The sequence below is a fragment of the Fistularia commersonii genome, chromosome 3 (assembly GCF_037954325.1).
Source record: "Fistularia commersonii isolate RoL2024-O1a breed Wild chromosome 3, RoL_Fcom_v1.0, whole genome shotgun sequence".
NCBI lineage: Eukaryota > Metazoa > Chordata > Actinopteri > Syngnathiformes > Fistulariidae > Fistularia > Fistularia commersonii.
In genome coordinates this window covers 2,249,081-2,270,862 of record NC_141286.1, presented here as the reverse complement: position 1 = coordinate 2,270,862, position 21,782 = coordinate 2,249,081, and the positions used below count along the sequence as shown (strand labels likewise).

Here is a 21,782-nt window from a genome sequence, read left to right as displayed (position 1 = left end):
TCCGTGTGGCGGAAAAAGACGGCTGCTTCAAAATGAACAGGAACGGTGTTAAATGGGGAGATTTTGCTGGACTCAATTTTAGATTGATAGAAGCCAACGTGTATAAAAAAATAGTAAGGTTTCTTTTATTTTGCTTCTATAAAAGGCAGCTGCTGGTAGAAGGCAGGTTTGTATATACACACACACACACACACACACACACACACACCTATATTATAGCTTAGTTAATAGTGGTTATTATTGCAGCTACTTTTTTGTTATTATTGAATCATCCAAACAAATTATGTTCCACTTTATCCAGTAATCTGCTTGCGTACATGTTTCTATGTGACTAAATGGATGAGGAAATGTCTGTTGACATGTTAGACTAAAACAAATAGACAAGACCTTTATATATTCATTCATTAATTCATGCTTCCCCGAAGTTTGGTTTTTTTGAAAAGCATAAAAACCCGAAAGCAAACATTGAAACGTCAAACAAAAACATTCCCTCAATGGTTTTTAAACTTGCAAATGAGGAATCCTCATATATCTCTCTCCTCTCAGTCGCGGCCCGATGACCTTTGACCCCTGAGCTTTTAACACGGTGTTTTACGGACGCGGCGCGGCTTTGGAGTTTGAAAACACTTGCTTTATTAGATGTGAAGGACATCGTTTTACAGGCACCTATTTAATCGCATTGAATTAAAATAAAGAATCCCCGAAAGTGTCTTAAATCAGTCTCTAGTTTGACATTGGCTCACTTTTCTCTTGGAATCTCACCAAGATCCGGCTTCCGTTTTGATTTCCATTATAATTTACTGTAATTATCTCGGTCTCGTCGAGCTTCGATGGTGAAAAGTTGAACGAATTTCATCATCTGTCGTTTTGCTTTCTATTCTTGTTTTGTTTTTACTGACATTAGGACTGTGTGGGGATATGGACCTACTTTTTTGAATTTTATTTAAGGATTATTCCACGTTGTCTGTTTGGGACGGATAAACCACAGCTAATTCCTTATATTTGAAAAACACTTGGTGACAAAAGAAACTCTGATTCTGCTTTAAATATTTATTATGTATAACCAATAAAGTCTTAGATAATAGCAAAGTCAGGAAAGGATCCTTGCGTAAAAACCCTGGGAAACAGGTTTTCCAAACATATTAGATGCATACTTGATGTTTTTTGAAGATCTGATCAGCTGCGCATTTTCCACACATTAATATCTTTATGTTTGCAAGTTTTGTTTTTAGTTTTCTTTCCAGATAAGAGATGTCAGGCCAAGAGATGTGAAGATGAGGTCTAATCAGGAAAAATGCTAAATATCCCCATATAATTACGTATTTATCTCACAATAAGTTCATTGTTAATTTTTCAATCACATTTTTTTTTTTTTTTACAATGACAAATAGAAAAAAAAGTTAGTGATGGATAAAGTTTACTAGCCTGGATGATTAAAAGATGGGAATTGCACAATGAATTAAATGAAATACTGCAATAACTTAAAGGAAAATCCAGTTTGTTTTTACTGTCACACGTTTTGTGTTTTATCAACATATAAAACCCATCGTTTTATTCGGAGCATATTATCATCTAGTAACCATTTTCGTTGTCAATCTTGTGACCAAGTCTCACATTTCTAGTGTCAAAAGTTTGTATCTGCACTAGGTTTCCAAATAGGCCCTTATTGAAAACTCAAATAATGAATACTGTACGTCCAATTTTTTGAGGGACAAATTACAATCACCAAATAATACCAAGGAGGGAACAGCAGCGCCAAACTCCGATCCAAGACAAGAAAATTGGGACGTGCAATTAAGTACTTTATATGGTTACTGACATTTTCTCTAAGAACATCAAAACATAGCATTCCTGCTTCGTTTGTTTTCCTTATTCAAATACATCCAACGTCTTTCAGCCAAATCACCGATGACTATAAATGACTCGGATGCAACATCTGGATTTTTAATTCTAAAGAGGGAAAGAATCCGATCTAATGAAGAAACTCCATATCAAAAGTGAATCAACTGAAACTGTTTTTTTTTTTTTAATATGCAGTTGACATTTATTGAGTGCACCTGCACTCTGTTGTTGAGGTAAAAGCAGATTTATCTGCGGTTGTTGGTCCGGCTTGGAGGCGGCCGTATGATAAAAACGTTCACGGTGGAGTTGTGGAACTTTACTGTAATTCATTTTGATGAATTCCATTATTGTGCCCCACTCTTTACACACAACTGTGTGTGTGTGACACACTCAAGATGAAAACCAAGGAAGGACACAGCTCCCACATCACAAGGCCATACATATAGATTGAAACAATCACAGAGCACTATGGGATGTTCTGCCCCCTTTACTCTCTTTTTCCCCCCTTTTGCAGCCCGAGCCGTCCAGACACCACTTTCCCTCCTCATCCTCATTTGCCTCACTGTACTTGACTGTCACCATCAATCAGCGCCAGGCTTCGTCACTCCGGAGCTTTTCCTGCCAGCTGAGGTGATGCAGAATTGAAGGAGAGTCTCATCTCCCCGAACAACCAGCTTCCATTTCAGGAAGCCGGTCCCTTGATGCTCGGTCCAAACGAGAGAGAGGGGGGTTAAAAGACGTAATGGTAGACAGGATGAAGGATTTTACAGCCAAAAAAGATGGATGAGGAGATGGAATATCATGTTATCAGAGGGAAAAAGGGGAGAAGATGGAAGAAATCAAGGGGAATTTATTGGCATGAGGGAGGAGGTTGGGCTTGGAGAAGGACACGGTAGGTCACGCAGACATTTATGGGCAGTAGAGGGCAGTGAACCTTTGCACAGTCCCTTGCAGGATCCCCAGGGTGTTGCATTTGAAAGCTCAGCGTCTTGGAAGCATATGCTTGATTGTGCTTAAATCAAGTTTGCCTCCATTGATGTATGACTCCCTTTTAATGACTGTGGCACACGAGCTAACCTTTCTGATGAATGACTTCAATTAAACCTCCTGGACTGTGTTAGCGTTACTTCGAAGTCATTGAAGTCCATTCAAGTGAAGAGTGTAAAACAAACTAACGACCCCCTCCTTGTAGGAATGGTCTAAAAACCCCGAGCCCCTGGAATTAGTCGAGTTCCGCTGGCGAGAAAGTGATAAAGCTGGAGTCTTTAATTCATCGCTGGGCTTTTTCAGGTTTAATTGAGCACCATTGATATCATTTTTCATCATTCAAGCTTCAGCTGTAATAGTTTTTACAAAAAAAAAAAAAAAAAAAAAAAAAAAAAAGTGGATCCGGGAATTTATAACAAAGACAGATGGACTCTGGGAAAAATAAGAAATCACAAATTACTTCCATGCGATCCAAAAATCCAATGCAGCCTCAGGGGGGTACAAGTCAGTGCCTCCCGGAGTCGCTTCAGAAAGGGCGTCGGCGTAAAACCCAAACATGCAAATCGAATTTAAGAATTTCATACTGGATCCGCCGAGGCCCGGGTTAACAACAGCCGCCACCGGTGCCGATAATCCACAGGGTACCAGTGGAAATTGGGATACTGTGGGTCGAATAAGAAGAGGAGGAAGCAGAGAGAGAAGAGGAAAGGCAAGAGTCTGGGACTGAGAGGAGGTGCTTTGAATACTGTGACGATGACAGGAAAAGCTAGAGAGTTGGTCGACAGGACGGCGGATATACAGTGTGTCCAGGAAACTGGCTGGAAAGGGAGTGAGGCGAGACACTTGGGAGCAGACTTTAAGTTGTACTATCATGGCACTGACAGGAAGAGGAATGGAGTAGGAGTTATCTTGAAGGAGGGGTTTGTGAGGAATGTTCTGGAGGTGAAAAAAGTGTCAGACTTATGAGTCTCAAACTGGAAATTGAAGGTATGATGCTCAATGTTGTTCATCGGACACGTCGGTGCAGGCAATAGAGTGGTGGGCTTTGTAAAAAGGAAACAAAAGGCGTATGATGACTTGTATGCTCGGTTGGACAGCAAGGGTGGAGAGAATGATCTATACAGATTGGAAAAACAAGGAGAGGGATGGAAAAGAAAGGACAGCAGGTCTGACATCAATCTGGACAATTATAGATTATATCCATGCCAAAATTATGTCTTAATAAACTTTAAGGAGCTATATTATCTTACAATCTGCTAGCCACACTTTGCTCACCAGTGCATCCAAAGGATCTGAGGATATATGCAACAAATATACAGCCACAAGAGGAGATGGCTGGTGGAATTCCACCCAGAAATCAAACTAATTTTACTCATTCTTCTTCAAGCTCATTATTCACAACACAGCAATCCATCTGCCAAGGCTTCTTCATCTTCAGTCAAACTAATGGTTCTGGCTTCAGAATGCGGATCATAATGGTCCTCGCCAAGTTTTGCAAGGTTCAGGAGTCTCCTTTTCAGCATTCAGTTATAATAAGTCAACCAAAATCAAAGATTAGGGATGAGGACTGGGTTTCCTCACTTGCAGAATGTTAGTAAGAACACGAATGTGGGACTGAGGAATATTAGATAATGTGGAAGCTTCATAGTCTATTTAGTAACACATTAACTACACTGAGCATCAGCTCAGGCAGGTTCACTCAACCTTTTGTTATTTAAGGTCAAATATGGACCACAGGAGAACTGAAGTAGATTGCATTAGAGCAATATCATCCATCGCTATTTGGCAATTTCTGGTCTAGTATATTTGAAGAAAAACAAAAGACTGAAAGTGCACTCAACCCATATGTTTCTTGTTATTCTTCATTGCAGAATAAAATGAGCTGCACACAACTGGACTGCTGAAGGTCAAACTTGAAGTCTATAAACTGTGATGGATGTTTTCACCGAGCAGTGTAGATTAGTCTTTTTGTCCCTTTGACATCTGTTTGTCTGGTTTGTTTCAAACCCCTCTTCTGCCTGACAGCCTCTTTTTCCTCATCCATCAAACTGGCATTTTTAAAAAGTTAAATATAGTCAGACAAAAACACAAGAATTCTCACAGCAATACATAATGTAGAAAAAGATAGTCGGGATAGAATGTTTTATTGTAAGGATGCAGGTGAAGAAAATGCTACTATAATAATCATTATTAAGCTGCCATTTGATCATTAGGGCTTATTTAATGCAAAAAACGCTCATTAACTTTACATCGCAGGTATGACGACTGGACTGATCTATTTAACACTCCATTATTATCAATCATGGTGCACTGCTAAGATCTAAGAAAATGTCTGCAGCACGAAAAGCCCTTTGGAGAAATAATGAGGCCATAAAACAGCTCAGAATACTGGAAAAAAAAAAAAAAATTGGTAGAAGGTAAAGGAAATCTAAATTGCTCTCTGACCAGGACTTTTGCAGAAACACCCTGAGGAACCACAACAGATGTCTGTGAGATGGGAGAGAGAAAAAAAAAAAAAAAAAAAACCTTTGTATTCTTTGAGACACTCACAAATCCACCAATTTCCCCACCGTCAATAAACTCATCAGCACAATCCATCTGGGTGCCTCGGATATTGTTTCGGCCATGAATGCAATGATTCCGGATCCTTTACAAAAAAAAACCCGAAATTGCAGGCTATCACAGCTACCGGTGTTGTTGCTAATGGTAATTAGCGTGCATTATTTTACACTAACAAACCATTTTTCTGTGGAGTCCTGAGTTCACTTCCCTACCCCTTTTTATGGTCTTCCGAATTTATTTATTTTTTGTATCCATTTAAGTTTTCCTTTCAGAATAATGTATTCACTTTTTAATAAAATGCCAGCCTTTCCAGCACTTTGACAAAAAAATAAATAAAACATCTTCATGGTCAATTACCCACAAGCATCAAGGGTATCCTCACCATTATTGATCCAACCCTCCTCCATCATCAGTGAAACAGTAAAATGTCACAGTACACAAAAACAGACACGTAAGATATTATGAATATTAATCATCCATTATGGCAGCCAAGTCAGAAGCAATAATTAAAAACCAGATAGATCATCTTAAATCTGTGACAGAGGGGTCACCGTCCAAAAACATGACGCTAGAACGGTTTGTCGGTAAAGGAGTTAAATCATTTACAATTAACATGGTTCTTAAGTTAGTTGATTTCTACCACTAAATCAAATTTCCTACTATTGCGTATGACTGTTGAACAACTCGTTACATATACTAGATCATGATTTAAGTGTCACTATGGCATTAGTGTCTACCTCCACCGAGCCCTGGAGAGAAGACGAGGTTTGGATTTTTCCATTGACAATAACTTCACCGCTTTAATCTGTCTTAGCATAATAACCTTGTTTAATCCAAACACAAGAGCTACATTTTCTAATTTAAGTCAGACATAACCAGCATAGCTTAGATTGGTAAGATACTTCATTGTGTGTGGATTTCTATTTCATCAGGAAGGTGAACCCACAACGTCATCCTGGAACACCTCGAATTTCGGACAAGCATTGAACGTCTCTATGGCATTTGGGGTCCTTAATTAGGAAATAAAAAAAAAAAAAAAAAAAAAAAAAAAGCTTAAAGCAAAAATTTTAAAAAGCTGTGCGTGAACTACAGGAGAAAAACTAAGTGATAAATTACTGAAAAGAAAACTTTGCCAAAACCTTGCCAATGTTTTAAATACACATTGGTCAGATAAACCAAAATGTGGGGGTGCAAAAAACCAAATCAATCTTGACATTAAAAATGCCGAAGGAAAAAAAAAAAAAAAAAAAAAAAAAAGAACTGTTTGACATTAAAATGTAAGATGCAACCTTTGACTAGTTTGTGATGTGCTAACAAAAGACACACTGATAAAATATTGTATCTATTTCACATTAAAGGTTTTCCATTGACATACATGCTAAAACAAAAATAGCTGTTAAAGGTTGACATCAGCTGGTCATATTTACATTTACAACAAGAACCAAATGCCCTGCTAGCATTTATATTTGGTCAACAGTCGGTTGATAAATGGGGAAAAAGCCAATGTGGGGTTTTAAGTTGGGTAATTACCGTAACAATCCTAAATCTAGCATCTTATGACTATAAACAAGATGAAATACATTATAATGTACACTATATGGCCAAAAGTGTTCACTCACCTGCCTGGACTGGTAGATGAACTGCAGTGACGTCCAGTTCCTGATCCTTAGGGTTCAATAGAACGTGGGTCCACCCTTTGCAGCGAGAACAGCTTCAGCTCTTCTGGGAAGGCTGTCCTCAAGCTTCACCAGGGTGTTGATGGCAACTTCTGAGCGTTCTTCCAGAAGAACATTCGAGATGTTGGACAAGAAGGCCTGGCTCTCAGTCTCCTCTCTCATTCTTCCCAAAGGTGTTGTATGGGGTTGAGGTCAGCAGACTCTGTCCTCCATGTCCTCATGGATCTTGTTTTGTGCACTGGTGGACAGTCATGTTGGAAAAAGAAGACGCCAACTCCAAACTGTTCCTACAAAGTTGGCAGCATGGAACTGTCTTGGTTTGCTGAAGCTTTCGGAGCTCCTTTCCCTGGAGCTAAGGGTCCAAGCCCAGCTCCTGGAGAACAACCAACCTTCACACTTGGCACAATGCAGTCAGACAAGTAGGGTTCTCCTGGCGACGACAAACCCAGCGTCGTCCATCAGATCGCCAGATGAAGAGAAGATCGGTCACTCCAGACAAGGAGTCTCCACTGCTCTAGAGTCCGGTGTCTTCATGCTTTGCACCGCTGCATCCCACGCTTTGCTTTTCACCTTGGATGCAGCTGCTCGGCCGTAGAAACCCATTCTATGAAGCTCTCTGTTCTTCTGCTCATCTGAAGGCCACGTGAAGGTTGGAGGTCTGTCATGATGGACTCCGCAGAAAGTTGGCGACCTCTCGGCACTTTGCGCCTCAGGATCCGCTGATCCGCTCCGTCAGTTTACGTGGCCTAACAAGTCGCTGTCGTTCCAAAACACTTCCATGTTCTTCTAATCCAGCCGACTGTGGAATATTTAGGAGCGACTGGAGTTCACTGAGCTTCTGAGAGCAAACCATTGCGTCACAAATGTCTGCAAAAACAGTCTGCATGCCTTGGTGCTCGATTTGATGCACCTGTGGAAGCCATTGGAACACCTGATTCCCATTACTTGGATGGGTGAGACAATACTTTAATTTCAAACAATTAATGATATAACAAGTCAAACGTGCACAAATAATGAGTATTTTTGTTTAATCCTTTAAATCTATTTTGCCAAAGAATTTCAACAAATTCATTGGTATTGCATTGATCATTCATTCATAATTTTTCTGCAAATCATATCAAACCTCAAGACGTTAAGATCGCTCCGCCAGCCCTACTTTCTACCAATTCATTCAACTTTTACAATGATGTTTTGTGCCGGTGATGCAACACACTGAGAAAGTGGCCGCGCCGTCCTCGCCGTGACGGGATTCTCCGAACGAAGAGCACGATTTGTCTCCTTAAAGCTCCCACGACTAACCTGCTGTTGCACAGAAACTAATTGCTGTTTTCACACTCGGCTGCCGGGTCTGTGGCCGCACTTCCGTCGACTCGTTGCTAGTATTTTATAGAATGGCCCTTCAGATGATGACGCTCTGTGGAGAGCCTCCTTTTACAGAAGAGTGCCACTCCACCAGGCTTTTTCTAAACGATTTCACACAGATCGGCCACTTCCCTCTCTTTAAGTGAACAGCATATGCCAGCAGTGACGTCAATTCATGAATATTCAAAAAATGTTACGCGGCGCAACATAAAAATGTAATACAAATGGATTCCTGTCACGTATTTGCAGATTATTTACTGTATTTTTTTGTAATGCTTGCAAAAAAGGCGCACCCGAGGGCTTGAATGTTGGACACGTTTTTCACGTTGGTCTTGAATTATCAATAAATACATTGCAATACAAGAGACAGAGAAGACGGATAGAGCTAATGGGGAGGTTATTGTGGAGAGAAGAAAAAACTCATTGTTGCCGCCTTATTAATTCTTACCCTGTGGGAGGGTTGCATAGATTTAAATTTAAATTTAACGGGGCCAACTGGCCAGCCACGGATCAACAGGGATTCCTTGCTCTGATCACCTTTTCCTGTAGATTTCAAACTAATTCCAGCAAGAAAACACCAAAGTTAACTGCGCGTTGCTTTTAACAGCGCATAAAAAATGGACCCCGGGTTGAAAGTGTAAATAAAATGTGTATTTCATCCGATGCACATGAACATGATCGGGGGTTGCAGTTACTCAAAGGTGAGAAGGAAATCTGAGATTAGCCTTTTTATGTTTGCGTGCTTTTACAAACTCCGCAGCTGAGTGAGGAGACTTTAACGGTCTCTACAGTGTATCCGCGGGGAAATCATTCAGAAGACGTGTGTGTTTAGAATTTTGGATAAACAATCAGCATATACACATAAATATATTTATGACTGTTTTCTCATGGTTGGAATATTTATCTTAGCAGAGAATAAGACCTTTACATTAACAGAGAGCCACATAGGCTCGGCTACGGGGCTACGAACACTAAAGATTTGAATTCAGTCATTTTTACAAAGTTAATATACATAACGGTCAGAATAGTTCTCATTGAGCCCCCTAAATCAACAACAATGCACTTGTGATGTTCACCAGAAGAAGTTAAACCAAAGCTTTTATAGAGTGTATATATTACACCCATGCTATATATCAGCACACAGGGAATAATTCCCAAATGGACTTCAAGGTCCACCAGGTATGAATCATAACTTGACAATGGTTCTGCATGCATAATAGAAAATTGAAAATAAAAATTGCCTACAAACCCTATCCATCCATCCATCCATCCATCCATCCATCCATCCATCCATCCATCCATCCATCCATCCATCGTCTGCTGCTGCACGGAGCAAACCCTGGACTGGTCGCCAGCCAATCGCAGGGCCACATATACACTGCTCAAAAAAACACTTAAAAAACACATCCTAGATCTAAATGAATGAAATATTCTTATGAAATACTTTGCTCTTTACACAGTTGAATGTGCTGACAACAAAATCACACAAAAATGATCAATGGAAATTAAATGTATTAACCCATGGAGGTCTGGATTAGGAATCACACTCAAAATTAAAGTGTAAAAACAAACTCCAGGCTGATCCAACTTTGATGTAATGTCCTTAAAACAAGTCCAAATGAATCTGTGTTGCTTCCTGAGTGGACACTATGATTCCACACAAGTGTGATTGACTTGGAGTTACATTGTGTTGTTCAAGTGTTCCCTTTATTTTTTTGAGCAGTATATAAACAGACAACCTCATTCGCTCATTTTTTCCCATTTTTTTTCCAATTAACCTGCTGCATATTTTTGGTCCCTCACCTTATAAACCCCACCGATCGGATGGAAGAGTGGGTGCCTCCTGTCGTCCTGTGCTTGAGGAAAACACTGAACAATACGTCACTTCCAATGGTCCGGATAGCGCTTAGCATGGCGGCGTGTGAGTGTGTGTGAACGGGTGAACGCTATCTAAGTGTTTTGAAACTGCAATGTGTGAAAGCGCTCTATCAGAGGAGACCATCGAGCGTAAAGTACTTTAAGCTGCAAGGTGTGAAAGCGCTATTTACCATTTAAATGTGGTAAGAATATCTTGTATCCGGCTAAACAAAACAATGCTACTGCAGCGTCCCTGTCCCTCTGGAATGATAGTGTTTGTATTACTTGTGTTAGCAGTCTTGTCTTATCACTTTTTATACCCTCTGTGCAATAATCGGGCCATAAAGTAGCCAATTTTGCACGATACAAAAAAATAAATAAAAATAGGGTGACAAAGTCACTTGACGCCAAGCTCGGTTACATTAACTAGCCTGGTCCTGCTAATGGGTATCTCCACAACCACTCCTACATTGACTGGGGCATTTGGATAGTCAATAGGTTTTATTTTTATACAGTATACTATTTTATTTTTCCAAAGCGAGCCGGCCATTTTCTCACCCTGCTGTGAAAGTGATGCGGGTGGTGAGTGGTATCTAATACTGAAATATATCTTTTTTTTTATTTTTTTTTTTTATCGGATTCACACCAGGATATTCGGTGTTCATCTTATTAAAGTGTTAAAAAGCAACAAAGCATAATAGGGCTTAATGTTTTATGGATTTAATATTGTACAAATTCTTCCAACTCCATTCTGTATGTGTATACATAAAAAATGCATAAAAAGCCTTTAAAAAAATGAAATACATAAGAAAAAAATGACACTAAAGATGAGAAAATAATGTATGTGTCTGGATACACCGAAACAAATGATAGTGATTCAGACTAGAAGCTCATAGGATCTTAGATCTCGTCAAAATAGCTGCCCTTTGAAATTGTTTCTTATTATGACTGAATTCCAAACATTACACAGCAACAATATGGAAAATCCAGATCCAAAAGAAACTGTTTGCATTTAGCTCAACCCCTACTCTCTTCAGCTCAGGTTTATGTTGGCTCTAAACACAATTAAACCAAGTGTTAAACCAGAATTTGAAGGCTTTAGGACTGACATTTCAATTATGTTTGACAGGTTAGTGACCCTTGCCTTGATTGAACACAAACTCAAAGGCGACGCTCTTATTTATCCTCCAATGTTTTACAGTAATTTGCTAAAGAAGACAGTCTATGCCCAAAATTTCAGGGCCCAGGAAAACTGTTTCTGCGTGAAATAAACCAAGCAGAACCCAAACATTACTCCGGTCCCGAGTCAAGACAGGCAAGTATCAAAAAGGTCACAAGTCTAAAACTGTGGCTTTAGAAACCAAACTGAGTCCAACTGTATTAATTTCAGAAATCCAAACTGCTTCAAAGACGTATTTACCTAAATTTTGCTTATCGGAGCTCGAAGGGATCATTAGCATGGCATTAGCCATTAGCATACATGGACAAGAGAAAAGAAGCCCGGCCGAGGATGGGAAGCTGGGCGGAAGCTACTAGCATACGCTAATTTGGGAAGGCAGCAGTGCAAGGTGCAGAGGTTCTGAGAATGGGGAATCTTGAGGAAACTTGGAGTATGACCTGGGAACCAGTGAGGCTGAAAGGTCTTTTAACCCCTCACTGATTGCTGGGAATCAGGGCCAGCGATACGATCCTAATCACATCAGGTATGCCCTCGCCAAGCGCACGCCCACCACAAGCTAAACCCTGACAGTACCCTGCCGCCCCCTCGAGGGATGGCTCCTGATGTCCCTAAAAAAAAAAAGAAAACCCAAAAACCCAAACCCGCAGACACAAAGAAGATATCTTCCTAAAAGCCACGGAGTCAGGTGTGCAGTCCACTCCATGGGATGGAAGTCTGCAGGGAAGGAGTGTCGCCGGTTCGATGTAGTGCCCATTCTGTCAAGGCCCACAGGCAGACACAGGACTCTTCACCAAGACAGACTGGGCTTGAAGTGGAAGTTTATTTAGACCAAATGATCAGGTACATGCGGACCAGGTACAGGATCCCAGGCCAGGAGCAGGCAGACCAGGTAGGGGGTGCAGAAGCAGAAACTAGCTGCTAGGTGCTAGCAGGTGCTAGCATACAACAACGAGGGAGAGAGGCCTGGTCGCTGGCGAGCAGCTAGTCAGAGAGCATCTAGCATCCCCAAACTAGAGGCCCGGTCAAGGTCACGGGCGGCCAGGCAAGAGGAGCGCCGGGCGGGAACAAGAAGCCCGGTTGGAGGCGGTGGCTATCTGGAAGGCGCTAGCATACGCCAGAAGGAGTTCGCAGGCAGACAGGACGGACGGGTTGACACCGCCAGGGGGAGTGGCGATCCGGGAAGGTTCGTAGGCTTACACCGCGGGGGGCAAATGGGGAAGACCTGGGCAAATTGGGCGTTTTGGCGTCTGAGCGTTTGGCTACCGCGAGCCCAACACTGACTAGTCAAATCTACACCTTTTCATCGGGTGACTGGAAACACTTTATCAGCTGTGTAACTTGGCGTTCCTGAGACGCCGGTACTTTTATTGTTGAGTGATTTTCCCAGATAGAAGGCTAATGTCTTGCAAAGTTTCGTTTGGCTGCAGTTGCTGAACTCAACTTAGCTGTTTCGATTGACATTTTAAACAGATAATGCACCCTCTTCCTCCAGGTAGCTTTTATTAGCCGCTACATTTCGTCTGACAAAGGGTCTCTGACATCCACTACATTTAGGTTTGTTGGTTTTAATGCTGTACTTTTAGAAAAACCCAAGTTACATTGATGGAGATGGATAAAAAGATGTTAAAGCTGGAGGATAAGTGCTAATCCACACAATATGATTTAGTGTAGTAACTATGCATGAGAGAAAGTTAATGTTTGGCTCCCTCACAGCTCGATTGCCGTGGGGACACCAGGGATGTTATGGCCTCGATTCCTCCAATCACGAAGCAGAAAAAGATGTATTTTTGGAAGCTGTCCTGGAATCTGACGTCTAGGAATCTACACAAGTATTTTTAGAATCAACCAGAACTAAAAATATCACACAAATTCACATGAAAACCTGCCTGATGAGACTCCAGGTACAAGATTTCTTGGGTTCCAATTCATTTTTTTTTTTCCTGTACTTTATTAGTCTCTTGGGTGAAATGATTTCTCTACATTTAACATTTATCTACATTTTTTTTTTAATTGTATTAATTTGCAAAAGTGTCGCCTTTTCGTGACATGTGATTTACTTTGATATCACAGAAAGTCTTTTTTGGAATGAATTTTCTCAAAAAAGTGCCATTCAAGCCTTTTCATTCATTCTTAATTCTCTTTATTTAGGAAACTTGCCGCTCTTACTGAAGAGTGCACTGCATAACAGCAGATAGCGAATATTTAATAAAACTGTATTTACTTAGAGGTTTATAAAGTAACATATTGTTCCTTCATATATATCACGTCTCACAGAATAGCAGGCCTTTGCACACCTACATACCTTTTCCATTAATTCTGATTTATACAAACTTTTTAACCCTCTGTTACGATTATACTACTTCGCTTCCATATATTCCAGATACTTTTGATATACTGTATATTTAATTTTGTGCTGAGCTACAACATTTTGTCCTGTGTACGCTTGTTGTGTACATAGAGGACGGTAAATACAATGACAATATATTGTAGTATTGCTATTTTTGCACAGTTACAATAAATCCATCATGCTGCTATTGTTTTGTATATTATATCCTGACTTTTTTATGCCTTTAAATCTACTTCATTTTCTCACCTGTATTTATGTTATTATTTACAGACTTTTTTTTTTTTTTGCACAGAACTGTACAGAAACATCCGCTGCTATTGTCCACATTCAAATTACATACCATACAGTATATTTATACATTTCAATTTTTTGTGCTGTTAAATCTCCGTCATCCTTCACTTAATATTGTAATGTTTTTGTGCACTTTATTGCTAGTTAGTAAAAAACGTCTTCCCTTCCTCGGTATGCTTAGTACATGTCAAGAAATTGACAGTAAAACTGACTTTGAATTCGAGATACATCTCTTGCAAAAGACTCAATTAAACTTTTCTGGCCCCGGGAACGGGTAAATATCTCCAATTTAACTCCTCAGACATGCTTTTTGTCTTTTTATCAGGACCTCTTGGCTATTGGGGAACAGAATGGCCACAACAATTCACACTCTCATTGTCTCTCCCACTTATTTTCCACTCGGGGTCGCGGAGGTGCTGAATAGCGAATCGTGACGGGGCGAGAGGCGGGTTTCGCCTCGCTCCCGCCGCAATTTGATCACAGCGTCAGATAAATGCATAAAACCGCTCGCCGGGTCGTCCGATGCCTGGCCGATAGATGGCCTTCAATTGACCTACTGCGCCTTTTTTTTGGACCACGGGAGCTTAACTGGACAGTGCAGAGGAAAAAACACGCAGAAACTTGGCAGAACTAAATGTCGGAAACCTCTAATTTCAGTCCCAACTAAAATAATTGGACTGAAATAAAAAAAATAATCGATGATTTTGTTGATTTTTGGCAGGAAAATCAGTAACGTCCTGCCGGTTGATCTTTTAAGTGCAGGCGATCGATTCGCTTGTTTTAATGTTTAATAGAAAAGAAAAACATGTCGTTGCATCAACGCCTGACATCCCAGCTGGTGTTTACACGTTCTCCTCTGCACTTGTAGATTGGAAAAAAATAAATAAGAATAAAAAAATAGACCGAAAAATGCACCGTCACCCGGCAAGACTCGAGCGATGACACAGATCCTAAGGTTTGTTTTTTTTTCTTCTTCTAAAACAATGTTTCCGTAACATATTTTTCAGGTTGTCAATTATTCAGGCCCCGTCTCACAACAAAATAGCGGTTTTATTTTATCGTATGACAAGAAGCATGATAAAAGTTTTGCCGCGTAAAGATTATTCCACATGTAAACCGGAGGCGTCTGACAAAGATCGTGCACGTCTGACACGGATTTGACTCTCGCGAAACCGCGAGTTGCATCACGAGCGAGAAAGTAGACGACGACCCCGACTTGAACCGGCTTCTTTTGGAAAATCGCTCAAAGACTCGGGCGTTATGTGTCACCGCCGCCCGCCAGTTGAAGTCGTCGGAGTCGCCCGCGCACGTGAACTTCTCGCCGCATCCCGTGCACAGATTGATTCACAAGACTGGAACTCCACATTATCATCCTTGCTCAGCGTCAGCGGTGCAGCGCACGGCGATAAAACGTCGCTGCGGATCATAAAGCTAATGTTTCTACTGCCCGCAATGAAAGGGGAAATTGGGCTAAAAAGAGTTACGACTCCGCGAGACGGTTACCGAAAACTGTTTGCGTTAAGAGGACGACTCCGGTGATGCAGCGCAACCGTGAATCGCCACTTTATGCAAAGTCGTGGTCACAACTATACCTGCATTTTAATGACGGATATGAAATATGCATGCGGAGAACTTTGGAGTGAAATCAGTGCTTCTTTCACAAGCAGTTCTTAAAGCGTCTCTCCAATCCAGGGAGACCAGAAGAGAATAAAACATGCATGTTAAGGCGGTTCAAGGGGTTGTGGCCAAATATATCAAAAGCAGGCAGACACTTTGAAGTGCAGGCAAGAGAGGATTAAACTAGAATAGAATAGAATAGAATAATATGAGCCTTAAATCGTCCCCCAATCATTTCGATTGGGAAGCAAAACAATAAATGTTATGCACTGCGTTTGTGTTGAAGTAGACTGATGCGTTATGCAATCTGTTGCCGACAGATGCGATTTTATATCAGTTTTAAAACAAAATATGGAACAAAAAAAATAAACATTAAAGTATCAACCTTCTGAAAAAGTGTGGCAGTTTAAACCTTTAATCTTTGCTTCTTTTTTTTTTTTTGTTCTTTGTTTTTTTTTATCTGGCAGATTTATACCAGTAATAATAATTAAAAACAATAATAATAAATTTTAAAAAAAAGTGCATTTTATGATCATTTGTTTTTTCTTCTCCCCAAAAATTAGCAAATTTAATCACAGAAAAATTGGGAGCAACCGAACCAAGAAAGTCTCTCCCTGCTGCACCGCCGCTGAAAACCTTTGATTTATTTACTAAAAAACAGTGGGGTATTAAAAATGGGAAAAGGAGCAACTTTTCATAAACTCATAAAACTAGTTCCATTTCTTTCATTTCTCATGTTCTAGCGTGAGCGTGTTGTATTTGTTGTCTCATTCTGGTCGTTTTATCCCGCAAACCGTTGGATGATACTGCTGAAAAACCCACATTTCTCCAGGGAATGATTGTATTTTAATACATATAATCAGAAATAAGCAGATCTCCATTAAAAAGCTTTGATGAAGTATTACGTCATTTACTTAAGCGGCTTACTTACTTGAAACGAGCATTTCAGTAATTGTACTACTTTTTATCCACTAAATTTATTTGACAGCATTACTTACATCATGTGAGGTTTCTGCGTTAAATAACACACTTTATTATTCTATTACTGTTGAATGGGCCTTTATTTCAATTACCATGATATACAGGACTGTCTCAGAAAATTAGAATATTGTGATAAAGTTCTTTATCTTCTGTAATGCAATTCAAAAAACAAAAATTACTTTCTCATGATATTCTAATATTCTGAGATAGGATTTTGGAGTTTTCTTAAGATGTAAGCCATAATTAGCAATATTAAAATAATTATTGCAATATTTCAGTTGCTTTGTAATGAATCCAGAATGTATTTGTAATTGCATCACAGAAGACAAAGAACTTTATTACAATATTCTAATTTTATTTATAAATATTACCACACAATCCAATACAACTGCAATTCATCTCCATGTAGTTTGTAAATATGATTCATTATGAACATTAGAATTCTTTCACATGGGTCTGTTTCAGCTTTAATTTGATTATTTTGGTGGTTTTAATCAAGTTCTTCTTCAAAAGCATTTTACAACAACAATTAAACGTTTCTTATCTTTTTAAAATGTAACCTAAACCTTTGTTTTTCCTTTCGAGCCGCTTTTTTGTTTAAAGTAAGTGAAAGAAATGCAACATTTCTGCCTTTGCAAAAAAAAAGATATTAGAATAATAAAAGGCTTGCAATATTTCTGTTGATTTGCAATGAATCCAGAATGTATGACATTTTTGTTTTTGTAATTGCATTACAGAAGATAAAGAACTTTATCACAATATTCTAATTTTCTGAGACAGTCCTGTAAATGTGGATGTTCCTTGCATCAAAATATTACCACACAATCCAATACAACTGCATTTCATATCCATGTAGTTTGCAAATATGATTCATTATGAACATTAGATTTCTTCCACACGGGTCTTTTTCAGGTTTATTTTAATTATTTTGGTGGTTTTACTCAAGTTCTTCTTCAAAAAGTGACTTACCTTTTCAAAATGTGACCTAAACATTTGTTTTTCCTCTCAATCCTCTTTTTTTTTTTTTTCGTTTAAAGCACGGGTGTTTGAATTTGCAGGGAGTGAAAGAAACGCGAAATTTCTGCCTTTGCAAAAAAAAAAAAAAAAAATATCCAACCAAGCAAAGCGACCCGTGCACGTCATCCTGTCTCTCTTTATTAGCGTGTTTTCTTTCCTGAAAGCCGCCGGTATTTTTTTGCAAATACGTGTGACAGAACACGTCGGGTCGTCCTGCTGATCCGGCAACTTCCCGGTCACATGAAAACAGATTAGAGATGAGAGATTACCCTCGCTCTCCCTTGACGCCGCTATATTTAGTCGCGTTTCGGCAAGAATGTGTAATTTTTCACCGGCGTTGAACGATGAGGGGAGTTTGCCTCTGGGGTGGAGAGAGCGGCGCCGTCACAAGTTGGGTAAATTTAGAACGTGAACTCCTGCAACCTGAGGAAAGAGGCCGGCGTTGAGTCGTAGTATCGCACTCGCCGCTCTCGGCGCCGCTTACAAGCCGGTCGGCGGCCTCATTAAGCACCTGGATGATCTGAAGACCTCGATGGAATTAAGATTTTCCTTCCTGAGCTGCAGTCGGAAGCAGAGAGAATCTACCGTTAGAGCGCTTTTCCTGCTCGGGTTCCCTAATAAACATGTGAGGACTCGACAGCCCAGCAAACCCTTGAGATTGTCAAAGTGGAGGGAAGATTTTAGTGATTTTCTACTATTTTCTGTTTTTTTTTGGCAGAATTTGAGGTTTTATTTAGTGATTTATTCGTTAATTCGTTCAATTAGTAGGTGTTCATTTCCATATTTCATATTTCAGGAATGATGCATTAAGTCGATTTGATATATGTCCATTGGAATATCTGGTTATTTTCTAAATATCTATCAGTGTTTTGGGCAGAATTTGAGGTTTTATTTAGTGATTTATTTCTTAATTTGCTCAATTAGTAGGTGTTCATTTCCATATTTCATATTTCAGGAATGATGCATTAAGTCGATTTGATTTCTTGATTTATATCCACTGGAATATCTCCTTATTTTCTAAATATCTATCAGTGTCTTAGCAGAGCTTGAGGTTTTATTTAGTGATTTATTTGTTGATTTATTCAATTAGTAGGTGTTCATTTCCATATTTCATTTAAAACTCCAAGAGAATTCCAAGGAATGATGTTTTAAGTCGATTTGATTTCTTCATATATGTCCATTGGAATATCTGGTTATTTTCTAAATATCTATCAGTGTTTTTGGCAGAATTTGAGGTTTTATTTGGTGATTTATTTGTTAATTTGTTCAATTAGTAGGTGTTCATTTCCATATTTCATATTTCATATTTCAGGAATGATGCGTTAAGTCGATTTGATTTCTTGATTTATGTCAACTGGAATATCTGGTTATTTTCTAAATATCCATCAGTGTTTTTGGTCATTTGACATCATTCCTGTGATATTCTTAGGCGCATCATAAAAGTCCTATTTTCAATTAATGTTCTCTCTCGCTGATTTTTCTGGAATCAATAGCTTGATTTTTCCATCATGATATTTCCAGAAAGTTGTATTTAATTACAATCTTTTCAACTGTTACCTTATTAAGATAATACAGATAAGACAGGGGAAATTAATTGTCACAGCAGAATTACAACAATATGAGTAAATAGGAATATAAATATAAAATAAAAGAGACAGAAATAGAAGAAACAAGTGACAACAACAACAACAAGGATAAAAATAGACTGATAAAAAAAACAAGGGAAAAATTGGATAAGCAGGGTGAGATCGGACAATATTTTAACTTTCTGTGTATTTAAGAGTCATATTTCTTCTTTATCTTCTCTATTTGTGTTTGCGTGGGTTTATTTCGGGTTCTCCGTTTTCCCCAAAACCCCTAAAACACACGTCAAATTATTCGGGAAAATTCCCCGGATGTGCAAAAGAGAGTGAATGGTTGTTCAGTCCAGGAAGCACCAGAGTCCCACATGATGGATGGATTTTCTCCTTTTCTTATCACATATTTTAATTTAATTTAACCTCCATAAGTCATCTTGTTATTTCATTTATTTTTATCTTTTTTTTTTTTTTTTTTTACAATTTGCCCATTGTATTTATTTGTATTTATTTTTAATGTTTTTTTTTCAGATTTTGGGGGGGATTTTTTTTTTATTTATTTTTTTATTTTTTTGCTTTTTTTTTTTTTTTTTAAGTGGAATTTCTCCGACTTTTTTTCATTTAACAGAATGGTGTCAATGTTTTTAATGCTATTTGGCATCTCGCTCCCGCCTTCAGATGCAGGTCGATCCGGCTTCGGCCCACTACTTTGTCAATCGGACAAGAGGCAATCCATTTGGAGCCGCTTGAACGTAAAAACACTGACACAAGAGCCGGATAATAAAATATCTCAAATAAAAAGGCAATCGAAGTAATGATATTGGCACACAAAAAAATACTTATGTACATATGACTATAAAATGTAGCTGTTTTTTTGTTTTTTGTTTTTTTTTTTGCTATCAGAGAGTCAAAGAAACATGGAGAAAAGTCCTTTACAACAATGTTATTTCAAGATGGGCTCATTACATTTAAACAGTATCTTGTTCTTTGCATTTAGCTGCATCACATTACATGGAAAAAGTCCAAGGTTGTTAAATAGATGTCGTGGTTTTTTTTTTAACACCACGAGGATTATCATTTTACGCCGTGACAGTGATTATTGTTATCATACTGACGGTTGGAAATAATCCATTCGGGTACATTATGATGCAATCTATCTGCAGGCTGATATGCAACGCAGGTGTGATGTATGTATTTCCATGAACTGTGGAGCTTATTTGTCACTGAAAGGTTTATCGTGCTGAACGTGTAAGTATTTCATCATGCTGCAGGCCGGAGAAGTTGTTCGTAAAATGTCTCCAAAAGATAGTTTGTTTGTTTTTTTTATCAGGGAAAAACAAGATTACTGATATGGATTTTTAAATGTTTCATGATTTTCTTAATTGCTTAAAGTTCTACTAAATAACTGTGGTTTTAATTGGATTAAAAGTCAAATTTAAATGTGATTATTTGCTCATTTTAAAGGTATTTCTGGCAACCTAGGAATTGTTTTAGTTTCTTCCAAGCCTTGTTTTATTTCCTTAGTGAGGTCATGACCTTACGCTTCCATATTTGTCGTCTGCAATCAAACATCAGCATTTCCTGTGTTGGCTAATTTCCTTGTTTCCGTTTCTTTTTACCACAAGATGGCAGCAAAATATAAATGATTTTCCTAAAAAAAAAATCGCAAGATCATGAGATTTTTATATACTTTATCTTTACTTTTAAGCTACGCCCATTATTCTGAGTTATCTGTTTGTATGTTTTAAGTTGGAAAAGCGTCTTAAAGCGGCACTGAAACAAACGTCCAACATTTAGAAAGATGAATTATGAAGCCAAATAATGAACCGCAAATGTGCGACATTTGTATGACGTCCAGTTTGACTGCTCTGTTGTGCATTATTTCTGAATGTGAACTGTTATAAACTAAAAGAAAAACAAAAGAGAACATGTATGTATTGGTGATAAATCAACACAGATGCTTTGAGCTTTGGAAGCTTCTTTTTTCTACATACATGCATAAAAGTATCTCACAAAGTATCAACAACATATTAATCTTAAGTTAACTCTGCATTTACAACATCGCTAGGAAAAATTTGAAGTTGGATTAAGAGTTTAATTCTCGACTTTACAAAGACGCAACAGTTAATAAACATCAAAATAGTGGGAATTTATGCATTATTTGACGCCGACTGAAGTCTTAATCTGAGGCGGGACGTAACAGATTTCTATATTCCTTAAATATTCCTTTCAATTTTAGTTAGTAATGCATGTGTTTTGGTGCACGGCGATATTTGGTTTTCGAACATCGAACTTGAGATAAGTTAACTTTATTGATCCCCGATTCCTTTGTCACAGCAGCGTAACTGTTTAATGTCGAAAAGAAAAGAAAATATGAATATTAATATAAACAGCAAGGCAGGAGACAGAAGATAGCCAGACAAAAAAAAAAAAAAACACAAATAAAACAAACAACAACAGGGATGACAATGAACAGTGAGGGAAAA

At 38.7% G+C, this 21,782-nt stretch overlaps 1 protein-coding gene across 1 annotated transcript in view; it reads left to right on the top strand.

Annotated features, from left to right (window-relative positions):
- mtnr1ba (melatonin receptor type 1Ba) overlaps nucleotides 1-21,782 on the top strand; it is a 74,308-nt gene that overhangs the window by 47,278 nt on the left and 5,248 nt on the right. The gene's annotated exons all lie outside the window — the stretch shown is intronic.